Source organism: Telopea speciosissima, chromosome 11 (genome assembly GCF_018873765.1).
Source record: "Telopea speciosissima isolate NSW1024214 ecotype Mountain lineage chromosome 11, Tspe_v1, whole genome shotgun sequence".
Taxonomy (NCBI): domain Eukaryota; kingdom Viridiplantae; phylum Streptophyta; class Magnoliopsida; order Proteales; family Proteaceae; genus Telopea; species Telopea speciosissima.
In genome coordinates, this window is record NC_057926.1 from 7,184,968 (window position 1) to 7,199,572 (window position 14,605).

The 14,605-nt window shown below is 38.1% G+C and overlaps 1 protein-coding gene across 1 annotated transcript in view; it reads right to left on the reverse strand.

The window, feature by feature from the left end:
- The window catches only part of LOC122646444 (F-box/FBD/LRR-repeat protein At1g13570-like), a 119,995-nt gene that overhangs the window by 21,739 nt on the left and 83,651 nt on the right, over positions 1–14,605 (reverse strand). Inside the window, exon 2 of the mRNA XM_043840000.1 lies at positions 5,524–5,551. The gene's annotated coding sequence lies outside the window, so the exon portion shown is untranslated. The remainder of the gene's footprint in view (positions 1–5,523; positions 5,552–14,605) is intronic.

Below are 14,605 nucleotides of genomic sequence, written 5' to 3' on the forward strand. Positions count from 1 at the left end.
GTTGGGTTTTAGTAAAGCTGTCGGTAACTTGAAATCCAACCAAGCCCAAGACCCAACAGGTTTTCTAAAGAAAAATTGAAAACCAAGTATTCATATTTATATGATGCAATCGTTGTAGTGGAATCAGGTTAAGGTTTTAAAACCCAGAATCAGGTTCTGTCAATTCTAAGCCGATTCCAATTTGAATCATATAAAATCACCGATTAGGCTTGACACATGTTTTTTGGGTAAATCAGTCTAACATATATTTTAATAGGGGTGTAAGTTTGGCCTTGTCGGTCCAAGCCCTCCCAGAGCCCGAACAAGACTTGGGCTGGATTTTTCAACCCTGAGGGCGAGTTAGAGTTGAAATTTTAAGATACTGGGTCAGGGTTGGGCTGGGCTAGGGTTGAGGCCTCGGGTGAAACCTAGCCCAACTTGGTCCTGTGTTAGGTTATGCTTTACAATTTATTGTTTACATTTTGTAATTTTTTAGTATCTAATTATCTATTGATTTATCAAAAACGACTAATTATCTATTGAATGAAAATATTTATAATTTTAAAATTAGGCTAAGTTTTTTAACCCAAAAAAAGTCTGATAGTCAAATGAGTATGAAATAAATCAATATCAATCACATGTGTCTCATTTTTTTAATGCATAAGGTGATGTAAATGACAAATAAACAGGGCAAGTCAGGGCCAACCAGGCCCTAACAAAAATCAGTGTCGGGTTGGACTTGGGTTGAGTTAAGAGGACTCAGGGGTTGGGCGAGTTGATCCAGTAACCTCCTGTATTAAGGGCATTCACTCTACTGACAAGTCACCGACCAACTAAGCAAGCATTTGTTCATTTATTATCAATCTGTTATCTTGTTATTTTAACTTGTCACCGATGATTTGTTACAACAACTTGCAGCCTGGAAGAAACCAGGTCAAGACAAAGATCGGATGCCCATTTGGACAGATTTCGGTTTTAACCATAATTGGATCAGGCTTGGGAGTTTCGAAAGACAACTCAATTCCTGTGAATCCATATAAAATACTTAGAGATAGCAAAATTCTCGAAAACCCAATTGCCATGAACCTTATCAAATAAAATACATTCAACCAAAGAAATCAATAACTCTAACATTGAAGAGGTAGTAAGATACTCAATTCTCAACTCAAAGGGTCAGCTACCCATATCGGCTTGGAGAAAAGCACATGTAGTATCAACATTTTTTCTACCAAAAAAAATGTATCAACATTTGGTGTCTATGAAATTTTTTTTTGGGGTGAATTGCAAATTTTCAAAAAAAAAATAAAATTCCACCATTTAATATATCTCCTACTATATAACCGTACAGGAGTGGCCAAAACTGCAATTCGAGCAAAATTTGCTGCAATCTTATTCGTCAAGATATCATTCTTAGCAACAGAACAGAAACAATTTTGAATCTATAAACAAAGGTCAAGGGGCAATTCAGATCCTCTATGGTGCGCTGCTCGTAGCGGCCATAGTGGCCCAAACACATCGTCGCGTGCAATGTCCACCTTACCTCTACTCGAGCGCCTTGCCCAAGCAAGGGTAAGGCGGACATTGTGCAAGACAATGTGTCTGGGCTGCTATGACCGCTATGGGCAGCACGCCATAGACAATCATTATCCATCAAGGGGCTAATTATTCACCGTGGAAGGCCTGTATAATCCCCTCCATGTACCCTCATAAGGCATAGAGAACAGGATTCCAAATAAAAGGCAACATATAACCAGCCCATTTACTTCCTAGCTCTCGTAAATCACCAAACAAAAAGGCAAATTCATACATCAATTGATCCATATTCAAATAGCTATAATGAATTTACCCTCGTACCAAAAAATAAAAAAATGCATTTACCCAAATACCATTTTTTTTTTCTTTTTTTGTATGCATTAACAGTTTTTTTCATTTATGTTGGGAGGAAACCACAAGTTGTCCCATATTCCACTAAATAATAGAAGTTTTCTTTAAACTAGCTATGGTTTGTTGTTTTAACGACAATTGTAAGGCAAGGATCTTCGCACCTCGCCCCTACATCTAGGTTAAGCTAGAGTGCAATGCCTAATCAGGCAATCATGTTATGCATCCATTTGATACTGGCCCTCAACTGCCCTAATGCATCCCAAGTTTCTCAAATCGCCAATTTTGCAATCCCTACATGTCTTGATGGTTCATCTAGTCTGTGCATTGGTACCCAAGAAGGAATATGATGTATCATGTTTGGCTTGGTTCTTCAAATTAGATCCAAGTTCCTAAAACAATCTCTCTTTTGTTTTGTTTTGTTTTATTAGTTCTTCTATGATCAAATAAAAGCTTTGTTAGAGAGAGAGAGAGAGAGAGAGAGAGAGAGAGAGAGAGAGAGAGAGAGAGAGAGAGAGAGAGAGAGAGCCAAATAGTACACTTGTAAAGTGTAAACAGCTATAACACTCAAACAACTAAGAATACTTCACTTTTTTCAAAGATTATTGGGATTCTACAAATAACTATTGGGGAGAACGATAAGCAAATCGCCTGTGTGCGGTAAGCTAGTAGGTGATACCAATGGGGCATGGGCCAGACGATCATACAAGAGGGTTAGAGGTCATTTCAGAGGAGAAAGAAAAAGATTTTACCTAACTATACATTGAGAAAGCATTTTTTTCTTTTTTGTGGGGGGAATATGGCTCCTGCACAAGCACAGGAGCCAATAGGATACTGCACTATAGCATCAACAGGGGTGCAATTTTTATATTTCATGGAGGGCTCCCACAAGAAACTTTTCTCCCTATATATTACATCAATGAATAGCTCAATTCCTTGTTCTGGCTTTTGCAAGTTCATTACTTCATCCAGCTACAGATTCATTAGATGAGACACAACAATACAATTTTCATGCCATATGCTAATGTTCAAACGAGTACATCCATTTAAATTAAGCAAATGCCAAGAAAATCTTGCTTCCTTATCATCCACTTTGCCACCATCTGAGAATCACAGTCCCATTATCCTTGCTCTAAGTTATATGCTTCAATTGAGTCTACCTCAATTAGCCCTACATTGCATAACATTACTGGGCTTCAATGGTTCTGATATTCCTTATATTCCAGCCTCACCTGGATTAAGGATAGGGCACCGTCCACATCTTCATATACGATGTTGCATCCATTCATTTCACAACCATGTGCATCACCAGCCTTTAATGGATGTCAATACTCCACTTGCTGATTATAACATCCTCTGAAATGTACTTGTAATGTTCAATGTGAATGGTTACCAAGGTGCATAATCTAACATTGCTATGAAATTTCTGTAGTTTTTATTTTTTTTCTCTCTACTCCCTCCACCAAGTTCACAATGCCTACAGGGAAAATTTGATTAGGCGAACTAATTTAGAAAGCAACTGCAAAATTTTTAGCACACATATAATGAGTAGAGAAGATGAGAGAGAGAGATGAAAGCTGCCATTGTCAAATCATTAGAATCCAACATAGCAATGAAAATCAAGCCTGTCACTAGTTTGAATCGTCTTCAACACTCGCATTTGACCACAAACATACCTAATGCTAAGACAAACATACTTAAAAAAAAAATAAAAAGCCGGGGGGGGGGGGGGGGGTGCTTGAACAGAGCTCAAGTGTTCATCAACTTGGATCACTTTTATCAATTTTCAGATTCCAAGTACACAATTTCCGCTTGTGGTGAAGCTCTTTTGAATTGAAGCAACTCTTTCAACAATGGTACTACTTCATTGCCCTTCTTTGCAAGACTGATAGTCATTGTCTCAAGCACAGGTGAATTGGCAAGGATAAATTTAATGAGTCCCAAATCAATTTCCATGCCAAAGAGTTCAGACATAGTTACAACCCGGAGTTTGTTGAAAGTAGACTCCAACTGATCATTTACTTCTTGCAGATCCACGACATGAACATTCGCAGGGAACTCTGTTTCCCTATTATGTTGGATCTGGAGGAATGAACAAGTTAATGAGAGCAAAGAACCATAGGAAGTAAAAATAAAAAATAAAAAATAAAAAGAATGGTATGGTGCTACAAGTAAGTTACCAAGATTTCAAGCTCTTGCAAATTAGGGGTGCTATTAAGTAAACAAATAGCAACTAAAATCTCTTTCATATCCTCCGCATTTAATGAAAGGGAGATGCTCTTCAAATTGACATAAGTTAAAGGAAGCCTCTTCGGTACATTACCAATGGCAAAGGACTGTAATAAGATACAATCAGAACTAAACATAAAAGATTGCATGCCACTTGCTGAGAAAAATATGAAAATCACAAGGTTTAATTACCTGTAGAAAGCAGCCTTTCAAGATAAGCTTTTGAATATTGATTAGAGAGCCGAGAATGTTTGTAAATGGGTCAGTAATAGGTTCAGACAGATTTGTGGTCAAGAAGCTTGCAAAAACTAAAAGTCTCAAATCTTTGAGACAAAAATCAATGGATTTTCCACTGAACCACAAATACTTGAGATTTGGATTGCATAGTTTAATACGAGTAGGACCATTAATATCAAGCAATGTCAACTTTTCAAGCTGAGTGCAAGTAGAAACCAAACATTCCAATGATGCATCTGAGAGTGTAATATTTCTTAAAAACAGATTTTTCAGACAACTGAAGCCTCTGAAAGTCACAGGAGGCTCGATTATGCAGCCAAACAGTATTAGCTTAGTCAATTGTCCAGAGGAGAATAAAGATGGAGGAATAATATATGGAGGAAGAATATATCTCCCGCGATCAGAAATCTGAAATCTAAATTCTTTGACAGAATTTAGTGAGAGGTAGAGAATCCAACTGTTTATCTCTGAACAGGGTTGCAATGGCAAATTATAGATCTTGAATGTCAGAACTGGGCCTGTATGAAGTAGGAGAACATGATTGACAATTTTCACAAGTTTATCATGACGAAGTGAACCACCAACAGAAACTGGTTTACATTCTTCATTGAATATGAGATGAGGAAATGAAATCCATTTGTATCTCCAGTAGGTTGATAGGACACTGGTTCTCACTACATCCTTCATTGACAAACGTGAAAAGATGTTTTCTAGTATACTTTCTGGCAGATTTCTCAACATGTCTAGAGATGAACTAGAAGCCATTTCCGTCCTGCAATTATCAAAAGATTGATAAAAACTTTGTAACTGAAACTAGATTTCTCATCCTAAAGCCTTAAACTTAAAAGTTTTCTCTTTGTTTCCAGGACCACAACAGTAATTTGAATCTAAAATCAGAATTTGGAGCCCATCTCTCACATAACCCAAATAGTCATATTGAGACTCCAAAATCTGAATTTAGAGACCATCTCTCTCTCTCTCTCTCTCACCACATGGAAGCTCTAACCAAGAGGGAAAAAAAAGGAGAATCAACTGAAAACTAGAAGATGAGGAATGAAAAGGACCAAAAAAAATGCAGGAGACAGAAAAAAGAGAACCTTAAAAGGAATCGCTGCTCTTTCCCTGCAATATTCACCCAGAAGAAAGATTGGTTTAATTTATTTAGTAGATCAAACAAACTATAGTAGAAGTGATCTTACTAGTTATCGATGATCGTCTACACCGTTAGCTTCCTCTTTGTTCACATTACCCAACCAGTCACAGTGAGAAACTACAACCTGATGAAAAATTTATGCTTTACAAGCCTTCTCTCAGCCTTTCGACTTTCCCTTTCAACTATTCGGAAAAGTCCTTTACGTGTTGACCAAGGAAACTCCAAAGTCTTTCACCGTATCATTTTATCTTTGGACTCATTGTAAACCCCATTTGATTCGCCCATTGGTCACTCACTGATCAATAAGATTCTCCCGCTCCCCCAGTAAGAAATCCTCACCAAGTCACCAGTCGCTACGGCACCCACCACACCCATGGTTTTAGTGCACGGTATTGGAATGGTTATCGGCAATATGGAAAATCGATACGACACTAATACAGTATCGGCTTAGATCGGCTGTATTGAACAAAATTACCTTCTGATTTCTTTAAAAAATGTGTTTTCAGACCATTCTACCCCTTATCCGTACTATGCTATCGATACGGTATCGATATCGACGACTAGCAAACCGGTACGTATCGTCCAATACGGGTGATACAATCTTGATAATTAGAACCATGACCACACCAGCCCCTTCAGCGCCCATTATTCGGGATGCGTACCCGGGTGTTCCTAGCTATCTCATGTGTCATAGATGATCCAAGTTCTATCATCAAACCCACCTATATTCATTTTTTTTTTTGTACAATATAAGAACAATCATGGTTCTAAGTATCAGTATCCTATCAGGCGATATGTATCGATTTTACTAGTTACTGATAGTGATACCATGTCGATATCGTATCGGTAGCAGGGTACAGACAGAGGGTAAAATGGTCAAAAAAACTCATTTTTAAGGAGATTTAGGGATAATTTTGTTCGATACAGCCGATCCAGGCCGATACTGCATTGATATCATGTCAGTTTTGCAAGTTACCGATACCCGTTCCGATACCATGCACTAAAATCATGAGAACAATAGACCTGTTTCTTCAATGCTTTTAGAAAGAAAGGTTTGGGTTGGAACTTAGAACACATGGGATTCAAATTTTTAGCTAAGATTGAGAAGTGTTGTAGGAGTATTTCTCTTATTTAAGGATGTAAATTTATCAAGACATCTAGTTTCATCAAAATGACAACTTGGAAGAGGTTGAAATTTTGGGTTATCTTGATTTCAAGGTATTTCCCCTACATTGTTTTGTTTGGATCTATACAGTCGACCCCAATAAGTTGGGATAAGACCGAGTTTATTGTAGTCGATGATTCCAGGGTTTTCTATTCGTATGTTAAATTTTAGCCTAATTTGAACTTAACCAATGTAAAATAAATCAGTTAAAGATCTAAGGGCTATCCTTTTGGGATTGGTGTGTGGTTTGTGTGATTACACTTTCATCAAAAAAACAAAAAATAAAAAAAGATCTAAGGGCTATGGAGTGGTAGCATGCCAATGTATGGAAATAAGGCTTGTGCTGAATATAAAAATTTACGTAGAAAAATTGATTTTAAGTCATATGATAAAATCTTTTCTTTAAAATATTATTTGCCAATAGGTACTATTCTAACTTCTCTCTTTTTTTAATGAATATTTTATATTTAAATAACTATAGTAGGTTCGAATAAGGAACACCATCTATTTAATTTTCTTGTATATTTTAAGCCATCAAATAGATTGCATGAGATTATGTACATAAATCACCACCCGTTAGGGTGGTACCTGAACGAAAATGAGAACGCAGCGGAATAGGATCTTGTACAGGTCTAGTTAAAAGCTTCACGAATTCGAACAATCTTCGAATATCTTAAAAGGCTATTCTCCAAGGAGAACTCCACACCATAGATCCTTGAGAAGAGATGGAAAGCACAAGACATAAGTGATGGACTTCAAAAATTCTAAATGCAATAGGAACTTTAGAATGCATAAGATATGAACAATTAATAGTACCAATGTACCATCTCACATTAAGCTTGAATATCCATTTTATTAGCTCTGGATTAGAGCCAGAGATGAGGTATAGTGATTCATTAAGTAATAAAATTTGCATCAACTTAAAGACCAACAAGTTCAATTCTGGTTCATGAGTTGAGTTTGACCTCCTCTGATGCATTAGTTGAGCTGAATCAACTGAACTAAATTACTACTTCATTAATCAGCCAAATCAAAAGTTTTAATGTTGTTATTTATTCAATTTTGTTACACTGCAAGATATGGGGGAGCTAGAAAAAGAAATAACACAATTAAGAATAAAATAACTTAACTCGTAGAAAAACATCTTTAACAAGATAACACAACAAACTATCAAAATATTAAAAAATATAAAATCACACTCAATGGAAACAAAAACCATAAATGAAGCAGGTGAAGGAAAGAGAAAATGAAACAAATAAGAGTGATGTTATTCTAGGCATATACTGTAAGACAAAGTAGATATACAGAAATAGAGAAATACCTATTATCGCACACCAGTTGCAGAGTGAAACGAACCAGAAAGGAAGAAGCACGGACAACCGAGTTGAGTCGTATCTGAAAGATACTTTCCTTAAGGATTTAGATGCCCCCTCTTCTGCAACGGGGTTGACCTTGCACCTTACCCTCCAAGATAAATACAACTCCTAAACGTATAGGTTGTAGAACCTAATACGAGTACCAAGGATACCAAACGGCTATACCACCCTCTTATTACTTAAACGAAAATACAGTAAGTATCTGTCTCTGGAACGGACTGTTGCAGGGACAATACGTTTCTGTTGTCTATCTAAAATGCAGGCATGACATGGTGTATATATAATGCTGGAGTACCCTTTCATGAAGGGATACATCCTTATGAATACAGGTGATATACGTACAGGGGTGTAACCCTTACATGGGAGGTGTGACCGTATGTATACCTCCACGTACAGGGAGGGGTAAAACATTAAAACTCCTATAAGGTTTCACCCACACCCACACCCACACCCACACCCCGACCCCGACCCCGACCTCGGCCACAGCCCGGCCCGGTCAGGCTCGGCTCGGCTCAGCGCGTGCGCGATTCAAAAGCACCCCAAGGACCCCCCACACACTAGAGAGTAGGGTGTCTTCCTCTCCAAAAGGCTCACACCTTAAGGAAACAATCCTATATATATACCCCTCAAGTAACTCTCCCACAATCAATGTGGGACTATTCTTGAGCTCAATTCTAGCCTCTTGCACACAAGAGAGTACAACCAATTTCAAACAAAATAGAGGAGGGAAACAAAAGAGGAGGGAATGAAACAAAACACAATTTTGAAACTTTGACACACACTTGAAAAAGTGCTTTCTGAAACAAGTGCTTTGACCCAAAAGTGCTTCTATAAAATAATAATACAACAATTCCCCCACAAGTTTCAAAATAGTGATACATATCGAGTGATAAGTATATTAGACATAGTAGGACACATCGTTGCAGGTGTCTTCAGGACTTGAACCTACACTAGGTCTGATGAACTACGCCACAGAGTATAAGTGAAGTCAGACTTCTTGAACCTTTTCTCATCGGTGTAGCCGACTAGTTCACCAGCCACATCCTACTAGTCGACCGTTTGTGATATCCCTTTTATAAAGATGGACATTTTTTAACTGGCCTTGTCCCCTATCCTGGTCTCATAGATGTTTAGAGAATTCGCCTCCAAAATTCTCATCGGTAGGCGGCCTCACCTCCTACATCTATTTAGGTCAGTCCATAGTGTGCACCACAGTTAACACACCCCCACTTTACATGAGATCCGACTAGATTAAGAGTCTATAAGACTCATCCTCCTTCCTTTGTGGTGGTACTACTTTTCCTATCTACCTAGAATGAGCAAAAAATGTAGTAGTACTAGACAGATCATCTAGTGACTTCGTTTGTACCCTTTGAACCTAATTCAAGAATTTACCTCTTCACATAGGTTGGGTGTCCATCACATGACCTATATCACAGGCCTTAAGCTCATTCCCTTAGATGAATAATGAATTATTTTTGTAGACAACGGTTTTGTGAAAACATCAGCTAAGTTGCTTTCAGATTTCACAAAATCAATAGCTATTGTTCCTTCATTAATATACTGCCGTACAAAATTATGTCTTAGGCGGATGTGGCGCTTCTTTCCATTGTACATTTTATTCTTAGCTTTAGCTATTGCCGCTTGATTATCACAATGAAGTGATATCTTTTGGCCACAATGGAATATCTGTCATCAAAGTTCTGAGCCACTCTGCTTCAGTTCCCGTCTTTTCCAAAGCTATAAACTCAGTTTCCATGGTGGATCCTGTACCACAGGATTGCTTTACCGATTTCCACGAAATCGCTCCACCTCCTAGTGTGAAAACATATCCACTAGTTGCTAATGTTTCCTTGGTATCTGAAATCCAGTTAGCATCACAATAGCCCTCTAACACGGCTGGTTTTTCACTGTAGTGAAGGCCATAGGCTATCGTTCCCTTCAAATATCGCAATAATCTTGTCATGGCATGCCAATGCTCTATACTTGGATTATGAGTGTATTGACTCAATTTTCCAACTGCTAAAGCGATATCTAGTCTGGTGCAGTTCATTAGATATGTAACTGAACCAATGATTTGTGAGTATTTCTTTTGGGAGACAGGTTCCCCCAAATTCTTTTGTAAAAAACAATTAATGTCCAAAGGTGTTTTAACCGATGATAAATCATTATAACCATACTTCTTTAGTATGGTTTCAACATAATGGGATTGGGATAATATAATCTCTTTTTCTTTTCTGATGATCTTAATTCCAAGAATTACATCAGCCTCCCCCATGTCCTTTGTATCAAACTTAGACATTAAGAAACCTTTCGTTTGCTTTACAATGTCTAAACTTGTTCCCATTATCAACATGTCATCTACATAAAGTATGATGAACACACCTTTGCCTTTATTGAACTTATTATACAAGCACCTATCAGCATCATTTATGAGAAAACCATTCGATACAAGTACCGAATCAAGTTTTTCATGCCACTGTTTTGGAGCTTGTTTGAGTCCATAAAGTGATCTAACCAACTTACACACCTTGTGTTCTTGTCCAGGCACAACATAACCTTCAGGTTGCTTAATGTATATTTCTTCTACCAAGTCGCCATTTAGAAACGCTGTTTTCACGTCCATTTGGTGTATAACCAAATTATACATAGACGCAACAGCCATCATTACTCGTATAGTAGTTATTCTTACTACTGGAGCAAATGTGTCAAAGTAATCTATATTCTTCTTTTGTCTAAAGCCTTTTACTACTAACCGGGCTTTAAACTTATCTAGTGATCCATCTAGTTTCAATTTCTTTCGAAATATCCACTTAGTGTCCAACACTTTGGAACCTTTAGGTAAGTCAACTAATATTCATGTGTGATTGGCTAAAATGGAATCTAGTTCACTTTTGATGGCCTCTTTTCAAAACACGGCATCTAAAGATGTCACCGCTTCTTTATACGATAAAGGATCATTGTCTAAAAGATAGACAACCCAATCATCATCTGAAAAAGTAGCTTTCTTTTGCCTTTTACTTTTCCGTAATTGACTTGAATCACTTTTATAGGTTCAATATTCTTTGACACTTCTTGTCCAAAAGATGATACACTACTATCAACCTTCCTTTCTAATAGGTTAGACTTAAGAGGAAATACATTCTCAAAGAATTCTGCATCCCTTGACTCAATGATGTCATTTTTGTCAAACACATCATCTATGGTTTTAATAACCATAAATCGATATGCAGTACTGTGAGCTGCATATCCAACAAAAACACAATCACATGTCTTTGGTCCTAGTTTCCTTTTCTTTGGTTCTGGTATAGCCACTTTGGCTAGACAACCCCATACCCTTAAATGCTTTATGGTAGGTTTTCTTCCATACCATAATTCAAAGGGTAACAATCCGGTTTTCTTGTGCGAAACTCTATTTAAAATATAACATGCCAATAACATGGCATCCCCCCACATGTCTAGGGGTAACCCTGAGCTTATGAGCATTGAATTCATCATTTCCTTCAATGTTCGATTCTTCCTTTCTGCCACCCCATTAGACTCAGGTTGATAAGGGGCGGTGGTCTCATGAATAATACCATGGTCCTCACAAAACTGAGAAAGATTAGAGTTTTCAGTACCTCTATCAGTTCTAAGCCTTTTCACTTTTCTCCCTAATTGATTTTCCACCTCTGCCTTATAGGATATAAAAGCATTACTTGCTTCATCCTTGGACTTAAGAAGGTAAACCATGGTAAATCTAGAGTGGTCATCTATGAATGTAACAACATATTTTTTACCTCCTCTAGATTCAAGTGACTTATAGTCACAAAGATCACTATGCACCAAATCAAGAAGGCCACTTTGTCGTTCCATTGACCTATGTGGTCTTTTAGTGAATTTTGCCTCCACACATGTGGGGCACTTTGTCAATGGCTGCTTAATATGATTGTCTATTAAGCCTTTCTTATGCATATAAGAAATATAAGATGCATTGCAGTGACCTAATCTACCATGCCATAAATCATAATAATCAATAAAGTAAGCAGAAGAAGCGCTAGGCTTTTCTTTTATTATCTCAGAAACACTTAGTACAAATAAACCATCGCTAAGATATCCCTTTCCCACAAATACATCATTTTTCAGAATTACAAGCTTGTCAGACTCAAAAAGTAACTTCATTCCTGCCTTGTTGAGAAGCGGCCCTGAAATAAGATTACGTCTTATTTCTGGCACATGCAGCACATTGTCCAAAACAAGTATCTTTCCTGAAGAGAGCTTCAAGGTAATTTTCCCTTTGCCGATAACCTTGGTTGACTGAGAGTTGCCTATATAGACCTTATCATCTAAAATAGAATAACTCAAAAAAGAGTTTCGGTCCCCACAGATGTGCCTCGTAGCACCTGTGTCTATTATCCAGTCATTTGGTTTTTCCACCAAAAATACTTCGGTTATCATCGCTGCAAAGACTTCCTCTTCAGCAAGATTGACTTTTGCCTTATCTGGCAAAACCTTCTTCTTGTTCCTGCAGTCTTTCTTGAAGTGACCCGGCTTGCCGCACATGAAGCAATTTCCTTTCTTCCTCTTTGAGTTTGAACTTTTCTGAACAGGATTGCCTTTCCTCTTAAGATTTGGTTTCTTCTCTGTTTCCACCAGATGGGCATTGGATCGAATGTATCCAATGGGCTTTTCACCTTTGTCTTTAATGCGGTTCCGTTCCTCTATTTTGATGCGAACTACCACCTGATCAAAAGACCAGTCCTTCCTCTTGTGTTTCATAGTAGTTTTAAAATCCTTCCAAGAGTCAGGTAGTTTATCAATTAAGGAACTTGTGACAAACAGATCTGGTAAAATCATGTTCTCTTTTGCCAAATTCCCAACCATAACCTGGAATCTGTCTACTTGAGAAGAGATGGTTTCACCTTCAGTCATCTGGAAGTTCAGAAAATTTGATACCACATACTTCTTTAAGCCAGCATCTTCCAGAGTGTATTTGTTGACCAAAGCATTCCAAATCATGTAGGCATGATCAAAGGAATTGTAAACATTATACAATTCATTCGATAGAGCATTCAGAATCCTGTTCTTGCATTGAAAGTCTGCTTCAATCCAAGCAACCCTCTTCATATCGAGATCAATATCCTCACTGTCCGGAGGCTTGGGATTAGTCAATGCAAATGCCACCCCTATTTGCGTTAATGCAAATAGCATCATCTGCTTCCACCATTTAAAATTCTGCCCGGTGAACTGTGCTATCTTATCAAACTCTGAGACTATTCTCAGTTTCTCCATACTCGATTGTATGGTAGCAGTAGTATTTTGGGCAGCGGCAGCAGTAGGTGGAAGGTCCACAGTAGCAGTAGTATCCACAGTATTATTCCCAGCCATAGTCTTACACAGAAAATAAGCCAAATAAGATCTAAATCCTTAAGATTGTTATTCTAGGCATATACTGTAAGACAAAGCAGATATACAGAAATAGAGAAATACCTGTTATCGCACACCAGTTGCAGAGTGAAACGAACAGAAAAGAAGAAGCACGGACAACCGAGTTGAGTCGTATCTGAAAGATACTTTCCTTAAGGATTTAGATGCCCCCTCTTCTACAACGAGGTTGACCTTGCACCTTACCCTCCAAGATAAATACAACTCCTAAACATATAGGTTGCAGAACCTAATACGAGTACCAAGGATACCAAACGGCTATACCACCCTCTTATTACTTAAACGAAAATACAGTAAGTATCTGTCTCTGGAACGGACTGTTGCAGGGACAATACGTTTCTATTGTCTATCTAAAATGCAGGCATGACATGGTGTATATATAATGCTGGAGTACCCTTTCATGAAGGGATACATCCTTATGAATACAGGTGATATACATACAGGGGTGTAACCCTTACATGGGAGGTGTGACCGTATGTATACCTCCACGTACAGGGAGGGGGTGTAACTATTCATATATATGTACGAATAGACAAGTGTGGTTCAACCGTATAGATGAACCACGGGTGAACCAAATCGAGTTTTAAATAAAACATTAAAACTCCTATAAGGTTTCACCCACACCCACACCCACACCCCGACCCCGACCTCGACCTTGGCCACGGCCACGACCCGGCCCGGCCCGTCTCGATTCGACGCGCGCGCGATTCAAAAGCACCCCAAGGACCCCCCACACACTAGAGAGTAGGGTGTCTTCCTCTCCAAAAGGCTCACACCTTAAGGAAACAATCCTATATATATACCCCTCAAGTAACTCTCCCACAATCAATGTGGGACTATTCTTGAGCTCAATTCTAGCCTCTTGCACACAAGAGAGTACAACCAATTTCAAACAAAATAGAGGAGGGAAACAAAAGAGGAGGGAATGAAACAAAACACAATTTTGAAACTTTGACACACACTTGAAAAAGTGCTTTTTGAAACAAGTGCTTTGACCCAAAAGTGCTTCTATAAAATAATAATACAACAAGTGATGAATGTAGAGAAGACATTGGATGTCCATAGCCAAGGAGTTCATCCATAAGAATCAGCTAATCCACCTTCTAATTTGTAGAGAAGACATTCATTACAGATGATATAAACTCATAATCAAATTGATCA